The 9,326-nt window shown below is 52.0% G+C and overlaps 1 protein-coding gene across 1 annotated transcript in view; it reads right to left on the minus strand.

Annotated features, from left to right (window-relative positions):
* LOXL2 (lysyl oxidase like 2) overlaps positions 1–1,589 on the minus strand; it is a 49,193-nt gene extending 47,604 nt beyond the window's left edge. Inside the window, exon 1 of the mRNA XM_085301015.1 lies at positions 1,364–1,589. The gene's annotated coding sequence lies outside the window, so the exon portion shown is untranslated. The remainder of the gene's footprint in view (positions 1–1,363) is intronic.
* Between the last annotated feature and the right edge of the window lie 7,737 nt (positions 1,590–9,326).

Raw genomic sequence — 9,326 nt, forward strand, 5'->3', positions numbered from 1 at the left:
CGGCACCACTGGGCTGAGATATTAAACTTCATATGAAGCAGCCCTTTTGGGGGTGCATTCCAACATCACCGTGCGCTTAGAGCTGAGCTCGTCTGAAATTCCTTCCTGCAGCGATGGCCATCCAGCACGCCACGCTGAAGATGTGGTTTCCTCCCCATATGCTCCGCTAGTACAGTAGCTCAGGCTAATTTTTCATTTTATGTTTTCTAACTGCTCTCTAGCTTCCAGCTGAGGAAATTCCACCACTGTGGGTGGTTCAGTATAGATGAAACGATATGGGCATGTAGTAACCCTAAAGCAGATTATTTTCAGTCCCTATTAGGCACGCTTTTGAGAGCAACGCAATGCCATCTTTACAAGCTGATTATAGAGGTGCTAGCCCTTTCTCTCCKGTAAGGGCTTGCTTTATCTGCACACCATAACCACCTCTTCAAAGCTGAACAGCAGCAGTTACTCTTAAAGATAGCAGTCGTCTAGAGGCGCACTTAGGAATTGGAACTCAGCCTGGGCTATCTTCATTCCAGGAAGAAGCCGTCCCGTGTTTCRGTGCTGCAACTTTCTAGGCAGATGCTGCTGCATATCCTGAAGCCACCCCGAACACTTCTATGATTGCTGCGTGATAAAACAGCTTCACTAATGAAAACTGCTGCGAGGCTGGGGACCGCTTTGCAAAAGGGCAGTGCATCCCTTCAGATTTAAGAGAATTTAAACGTTGCAACAGAAAGCAGTTTCTTAACTGGAGACAGATCTCTTCTACGCTTTCTGCCGATGGGAAACATCTGCTCTGAAGCCTTTCCCTCTGAAAGAGCACRTTTATTCAGGAAGGATAATTTAAACTGCTTATGAAGTTTAGCTGGTAATATTTACACAATGTTTACGGCACATACTGTAGCTTTCTGGTCTAAATAAAGCATACACTAATGACCTTACAGAATAGGCACTGTCCCAGCCTGTAGACAGTTTGCAACAYGTCTTTTCTACTCCGTTAGTACATGCCCGAGAGCAAGCAAAGGGAGAAAATCGTTAACCACATTGCAACATCTTTGCAAAGTGACATCGCYGATCTGTGTCATCCCGTCCTGCCAAATCAAGTCTTCAGGGAGGGGAGAGGATACAAGAATCATCTGCTGCCTTCCCAGCTCTGAATATAAATGCTCAATAGCATATGATGGTAGAGGGAAGGGGGGAAAAAAAAAAAGAAAGAAAAAAAGATGTTCAAAGAGAAAAGGAAAGAAGTGAGACCGAACGCTCAGCCCTGAAGCARGAGAGGCTGGGGAAAGTTTCAGAGTTTCCGCGAGCTCCTCAGCCCCCCTTCCCAAGGGGTAGCACCAGCGCTCTGCCCAGCCCCGCAGGACCGCGTTACCTCGGAGTTAGTGGTAGGCTGCGCTGGGGACGACCTCTGTCTCGTCCTGCTTCGTCGAGTTCTTCCTTCTGGGCTGAGCGCGCCGGCCGAGCGGTSCCTTCTGCGCTGGAAAATACCCCGCAGCCAGAGAAATACGCTGCGAGGAGCTGCTGCTTCCTGGCAAATTTCACTGGAGTTGGCCAAGCAAACCCCTCCCAGACCCGGCCCCCTCGGCCGCGCTCCGGCCCCGACACCGCGGGCTCCTCTCGGAGCAGAGGCACCGCGAGCGGCCGGGGGCAGCCGCCCCGAGGAGGTGGGCGAGGAGCCCGAGCGGCTCCTCGCTGCGCTCCTGGGTGCACGGTTACGTCACCGCCACGGTTAGGGGTCCCGGGGGGCTTTAGGGGCCCCGAGCCGAGCCGGAGCCTCACGGCGGGAGGCTTTACGGCACGGCATCTCCAGGCTCCCCTTTGCTGCTTACGTGCAGGTTTGCAGCATGCCATCTCCGCAGCCCTCCGAGCAGGTTTCATCCGACTTAACCCTTCAGCATCCAGCAGCTGCTGCTTCAGCTGCTCGGTCGTCTCAAAACGCGTAACTACAGCGGATCAAACCAAGGCAGATGCTTAAAAMCCACRYAGATCTGCAGCAAGAGTCACCCCATAGTCTGCAATGTCCTGAGGAGCAGCCAGCTGCTAAAACCAACTCCTCTTCATTAAAAACAAAATCTCTGCTGTGCCAGAAGCACCAAAAAGACTCAGTGAGGAAGAATTTCAGACTTAACCCCTGCAAAGCAGCATATACCTGGGGCTTAAAAAAAAAAAAAAAAAAAAAAAAAAGAAAAAGAGGTTTTGCAATGCAAGCCAACGTTTGGAGGCATATGAAACGGCCTAGGCTTGTCCCTCAGATCTCAGCCCAAACTGCAAGAACTGAGACGGCTCAGAGCATCCGTAGCGTGAACGGCTATCGGTGAAATGGCAGCGCTGCTCTGAGCTAACTCAAACTCTTCTTTCAGCAAAACAAGTAGTCAGATAAATCAGACACTATTCTGAGGTGACTAAGTTTCTGTAATATTTCCACCAAATAAGAGGGTTTTTTATGGTTTTGAACTGTCGATTTTTCATTTAGGCTTTCATCACATCATAACAGTTCTATTCAAATGTTTTCTGTATCTGTGAAATTACCAAGGGGGGGGGGGGGGGGGGGAAGTCTGCAATTTCTATTCCAGAAAACACCTTGAAATTTTGTTTTCTGACTCAACTTCGGACAGTAACATTCTGAAGTGTCAGTGTTCTCCAAAGAATGAAAATTTATTTTCTGACCAGCTTTGCCCTTGAAAATTTAAATCTGCATTCAATGAGATTTTCAAATAGGTCAGTGGAAAGTTGCTRGGCACAGAAAAAGCAGTGGGTATTCACAAGGGCTAACTGCAGAGGGAATATCCCCCGCTCACTTCCGCAGACTCAAGGTGATACTCCAGATTTGCAACGGGCTTGCTCACAAGCCAGCGCACCCAGCGCCTGCCCGCCCCTTGCCCGCACCAGCACAGGGCTGCTGCCTCCTGCGCTCTTCCAGGTTAGTCCTGCCTCGCTTCATATCCATTCTGAAAAGCCAAACACTCAATCCCCATCTTTGGATGTATTTCCAGCAAGGTAACAACAAACCCTACAAAACACAGGTCTGTTGTCAGGTTACTYCCTCCTCCCAGGCTTTCCCTCCGTCTCTAAACCCAGTTCACCCRCGCCAAGTACGCCGGTGTCCTGCTCGGAGCACGCCTCCGTTTCCCCACCACGAACCGCCACGGGAGAGGCGTCATTTGTTTTCAGCCCCAGATGCTATTGCACTAACGTGCAAAGCTTCCCCAGCCTCCGATGCCACCTTTTATTAGAAAGGGACGCTGCATTCAGCCAGGCACCAGCACTGGAAGAAGCTCCAACATGCTAGAAACTGAAAGGAGCKTAGTTTGGAAGCGTGATTAAGCCTGGCATAACGCAAGCAAGGGCGTAAGCTGCCCTGAACGGACCAAGAACACCAGAGAGGCCCAGCCTTGCCTGCAAGAGCCTGAAGCCGTTCAACACGAAGTCTCTCTTGCTCCGTTTCCAGGCGCTGCACACRGAGCAGTCTGGTTCTGGACCGCGCGTCCTGCCCAGCACAGGAACGGACCCGTAACTTACTGCTGTGGCAGGCTTCGGAGACGATACCCACCCACRGGGACGGCACCAGGTGATGATGCTGGCACGGAGACAAGACCCCGATTCCCRCAGGTGGCAAAGCCTCCTTGCGGGGCAGCACCCAGTGTCAACTGCGTTAAGGGGTTGAAAAAAATTAGTTGTTTCTTGGTGTAACACAGAATATCAGGGCTTAAACCCAGGATGAGACCGAACCGGAGCTCGGGCGCTGCTCCCAGGGGAGCTGGCGCGAGGTCGCTAGCAGCAGCAGGTCTGTGCTCTAGTCAGCGCCCTAATCCCTCCGGAGAAGGGAGGGGAGGCGAAACGCCGCGAGCTGGGACGAGCAGCACGGCCGTGGCGAAACGCCGCGAGCTGGGACGAGCAGCACGGCCGCCGGCAGAGCACCACCTGGCGAGTCGAGCCGCCCCGGCCCGCCTCGCGCGAGTCCCGGAGACGGGCTCCGGCGGAAAGCGTGCCGCAGCAGGAGCTGCGCGGAGAAGAGCTCCTTCAGACCGGCAGGAAGCTGAAGGCAGCTCGGCCAGAGGAAGGAATGTGTGAGCGTCTGCTGGTCGGGGCAGGGAGGAGCACGACAGGCTGCAGGAGGAATGCTTGCTGCATGCCCGGGTACCGAGGGGTCGGGTAAGGATACAAGCAGCAAATGCCATGCAAGCTTCCAGCCGATGGAGGAGCTTGCTGSTTGCATAAAGCAAAGCATTCGGCAGGGATTCAGTGAAGCTCCTCAGAGGAGCACGCTGCATCCAGGGAAACTTTCTGTGCCCTCATACTGTAGATRGAGAAGACCAAAAGACAAGCACCCAGAGGGGAAAAAACAACACCCCCCCCCCAAAACCTACACTCAAACTTGCATCATCTGCAGGGAAAAAACGCTGCGTAAAGTGGGTTTGCATCATCTGATCATGTAAACAAGAGACCAGAAAAACTGCTTGCCAGGCCAACAGGCCATCCTGGCACCTTTCAGCTGGTTTAACCACTGCCTCATTGCTCTTYGGGCCCTGTTCCTGCACCCCTCTTTCCTTTGGAGACTGCTGCCCTTCCAGGGCAGCACAGATCTGCCCCATCCATCTTCCTCTCCCCAGCAGTAATCTATCCACTGCTTCCAGCAAAGGGGCAAAGATGCAGCCTCATGGGCAGCAGGCACTGGGTCCCTGTGTTTGGTGACCCCACATACACGGATATTTTCATGCAAAATACAAGCACCAGCTGCAGCTGAATCCATCTCCTGGCCACGCGCACAGCCACCACGACCCGTTTCAGATCCACCACCCTCGCCTTCTTCTGTATCTGCCCGAAGCACACACCTTGCCGTACGGACAAGTCATGATTGGATTTGACCAAGTAGTCACGGTCATGGTCCGTGCTTCCCAAAATTAGGTACGCACCATTAGGTTCTCTAACCTCTCTTCTCCAATCTTCAATTCTTTTAAAAAGGGAAGGCTCATTGCCTACCCAAGCCTTGTGTTTTCACCCTGTAGACTCTCTGGAGCCACACGTCCAAATCTCACCCAGGTCGACTCGGCCTGCCAAATTCACAAAGCAGATACACTGAGCTCCACGAAGGTTGCTCTGCACGGAGATGATCTAGGCGATACCTGAAGAACCAAAGGAGCTGACTGCTCTGGCAAGAGTGTTAAAGACACGTGGCAATTTTCACACCAATTGGCCCTACAGCATATAATTGGAAAGCTGTATATCTGCTCTGGAGCTTGTAGGACAGCTAACAAACAAGCAGGTCTACAGATCCCTCAAAAAGAGGCATAAACCTATATGGTTTGCGTCTCCTTTAACCCCTACTAGAATTGCTTAGACTTTTGCACAGAGAGCTTGGCAGTGACTGTGAACTGACCTCCCAGACCCAATATTCTATTTACCACTGTTTGGTTACTGCTAGCTTGCTGCTCTGCCCTGACTATTCCTGGGTTTGTATAGACCTATGTACATGGGGCAACTAGAGCTCAAGACACTGTAAACTTGAGTTGCTTCTATTTACAGAGAAATCCTGGTAAAACATGCTGCTTTTGCAGCCAGCAAAGCTGAAAAGATGAGATTAATTTTCTATCAGAAACAACAACTTTAGTCCTCCAAGTTCTCTATCTTCTCTGCATGCATTGCAGTCCAAGGGTCAATGCAATGCAGACAGCCACCACATCGTGCCTTCTTTCCCTCATCCACACAATTTTCCATGCTTTGCAGTCACCCCTTCAAATCTGCTGCCCTCAGAACTTCAGTGCTGCCCTTCATAACGGGTTGCTAAGGACAGCTGAGCTCCAGGCTCTTCAAAAATAGCCCATAACAGGATCTCTGCTGAAGTCCAGACTCTCAACAGTGGCCCGTCAGAACAGAAGCACAGGACAGCATCATACAAGGAGACCAGTGAGAAATCCATGTYTCCTAGCTCTCTGTTGGATGCATCGTCTAGATAGTAACACACCTTCAACATCCATAAACTAAACATATCTTTGGGCAAGAAAAGGCTCGTGCACCAAACCATCACGAAGGAGGGTGAAACTCCTAAGCCCCACAACATACTCAAAGTACGATGCTCGTTCTCGTATTGCAATGCTTACATGACTGCAGCTGTTGCTTCTCAGTCCCAGGCAACTTGAAGAATAGAGCAGTGCATACACAGAGAAGACACATACATCTTTCTTCCAGTTCTGTCCTTAACCTTTTAAGGAAGAGGGAAAAAAGGCCAATTAATACTGAAATCTTCCAACTGGAATGCAAGCTTCCTGTTTTCCTAGGCCAAGGAGGACTCAGGCACAAGGCACTCTGCAAGACCTTTCCACGCTCTGTCCATGAGAGCTATTACTCAGAGTTCCTAGCTGTCTTTGAGCACTGAATCAAGGAGTCAGCTGTTGAAAGCCCGCTTCCCCCAAGCAATCTCCTGACAAAACGCAGGCAGCATGCACCATCTGACCCAGCACGCATCCGCATCCTTCCCCATACTCACAGGTTCTTCACGGGTTTCCTTTGTGCCACCCAGGAGAAGATGAGTAAAGGAAGGCTTAAACACAGACTTTTACCTCTAGGAAAAAAAGGAAGAGAAAGTGTGAGATTTCTGGAAAGAAGAATTTGCGAGAAATCCAGCTTCAGTGATCTGAGGCAGTCAGGACGCCGTGGGAAAGCGGTGTGAGCTGGTCCCACATCTGCAGTGAAGCAAATCACATACCAGCAGCCTGGGAAGTAGATTTGCATTTTGTCTTTCCATGCAGAAGGACAGCAGAGCTCCTGGAGGTTTAACCATCCCCTCCCACTAGATGGCAAGAGTCCCCCTCTGAAGAGCAGAGCCCCTGCGAGCGCAGACTCCTGCGCCCAGGGGTCAAGAGCCAGGGAAGGGACTTCTGGCCCACACGAGCCCTGAGCGGAGAGAACYGGCCTCCCATCCAGTCCAGCCTGTGGCCTTGAAACCGATGCCGCCACTTGCTTAACATCCTTGATCTTTATCTGCAGCAGCAAGCAGCCGAGCATCCTCAGCCTTCAYGGCAAGCGATGAGCCAAGAGGTAGCCAAGTTCACAGCTTTCCACTGCTTGTTGCTGCTTGCCAAAATTTGGGCAGGGCAACCCTGACAACCACCTAACGGGCAAAAAGCCTGGCACCGGTGAAATCTTGTTTGCAAGCCATCACTGTGTTTATCAGCAGAAAAGAAATGTTGGTAGAGTGCCACACACATGAAACGTAAGAACAGAAAACATCTGTGATCTGTAGGCTCAAATCATGCCATGCTTCGGCACGCTGTTGGTAGCAGGAAATTTAGAGCTGGAAAGCACGAGCAATTTAAGAAAAATCTGGATATCTGTATGGACCATACATTTGCAACTTCCATGTGTTTGTATGCTGCCTGGTACAACAGTGCTGAGCACCTCTTTTAGATCACGGTCCTAAAAAACTTCTGCAGTTCAGCAACACAAATCACTTGTCATCTACCAAGCCTCTGCTCRGGCCAAGCCCAAGAATTTCCCCAGCACTATTTCCCACCAACYCAAAGATCTTCAAGGACAAGCACATGAGAAAGTCATTATTTAAAGAATGGGAGGGCAATAAGGGGAGGGAAGAACAGCTGTGTCAGGACCAGGTCCCCCAAACACTGCCCACACAGAGGCTGGTGCCCAGGCAGAAGGCCACAGCAAGTCCTCCCTGCACTCATTTCAGCTCTCAATGAGCTTCATGCGTTATTTAGTAGCAACAATGGCAGAAACAATGGGACAAAGAAGAACAAGGTGCCCCCGATCGGGTGTACCATCGAGTCGCTGTCGCTGTTGACTGTCCCCTCCGCTGAGTGCTCCAGAAAGACCGAAAACCCTTTTGTTCCYACACGCGGCAAGGCTTCAGAGCCTCCAGGTGGATGGTGCTCCCGGAGGAGCCCCTCTCCTCCCACCTGCCTTTCTCATGGGCGTGCTTTTGTCTCCCAACCGCTTCTCCCATTAGGGGCCGCGTCCGGCCTTGTTTATTTTGGACATTTTCCATACACAAAAACACAGCAACAAAAGGAAGAGCGATATGTTTAAGAGGCCGTGAAGCCAGAAGCTTCGGTGTCRCTTGCCTGTCTGCTCCAGGTCCCTGGGAAGGTCAAAGAGCAGTGCCCTTGCCTCTCTTCTTGCATGCTTTACCTGTCCTTAATGGACCTAGAGAAAGGATGGAGCGAATAGGAGAAGCAGGAKAAAGAAAACAAAGTTTGTTAATGCAGCGACACGCACAAACAGATAAACGGTACCATCGCGACTGGGGAATCCAAGCCGAGACAGCGAGTGAAAACTGCCGTCGCCAAGTCTCTTAGAAGGATCACGTTTCCCGTGGTGGTGGTGTTACTCAGGGTAGCCCAGGCTTGTCCGGGGGCGGGATGGAAAGGCTTCCTTTCTTCTCGGCGAGCTGCAAGAACAGGCTGGTTTYAGTCTCCCTCAGAAGACGTTACAACCCCGCAGTAAACTTCCTTCTCCTCTTCCAGGGCTCCTGCCCCATCCTGCAAATCCCTCTAGACTGAGTTTGGGGGGGGGGGGGGAATATGCTCTAATTCTAATTTTTAGGATCCTGTGGCCAGATTTTCAAAGAAACTAAGAACTGGATTTGCAAACACTTGTCTGAGGCTAGTTCAAGCACCGAAGAGCACAGCAATCCAGGCACTCAGCCTCGAAACTTGGCCGAAATCTGTTCAAAGTCCGTGCCTCCTTCCCCTGCCGACGAAGGGCAACAGGCAACAAGCTCGCACGAAGCCCTCGCAGGAACCCGCGCCGTGCACCTGGCCCTCCCGGGGTCCACAGCCTAGGACCGTGCTGAGATCCCTCTCGATAACTCAGGAGCAAGCCAGTCTACCACGAGACCACTGCTAAAATCAAACCCGAGCCCCCAGGCAGCCCGCGGCTCGGTTTCGCGCCGCAGCTCCTCGCTGCAAGCCACGGCACGCTCTGCTCCCCCCAGCACCCCACTGCACGCTCCCGTGGCTCTGCGGCAACGAAAACCCAACCCAACCCTCTCCAGCAGGGCTAAAAACCTTCATTTTGAGCTTCAAATACCTCAGACGAGGAGTATCACTGCTGGGGAGYCCCAGGCAGGAGCACAGCACCGTCTGCTCTTCCCTCCACTCCCAGCCCTTAGCTGCTCTCCCTTCTCGGGGCCGAAACGGCTTTCTCCTGTGGGCCTTTGGGGAACTTAATTGACTCAGGTGCCTCTCGTTATGCCCCCTACACCTGCAAGAGGGTTAGCTCCCAGCTTGCTGGTAGTAAATAAGGCCCTGAGCTGCTTTCGCTCAACGTACTCCAACCCTGCAGCTCGCCGCACAGCTTCCAGCGTGGAGGACGCTGTGGGC

Source organism: Rhea americana, unplaced genomic scaffold, assembly GCF_003343005.1.
Source record: "Rhea americana isolate MKP2758 unplaced genomic scaffold, rheAme1 scaffold_171, whole genome shotgun sequence".
Taxonomy (NCBI): Eukaryota; Metazoa; Chordata; class Aves; order Rheiformes; family Rheidae; genus Rhea; species Rhea americana.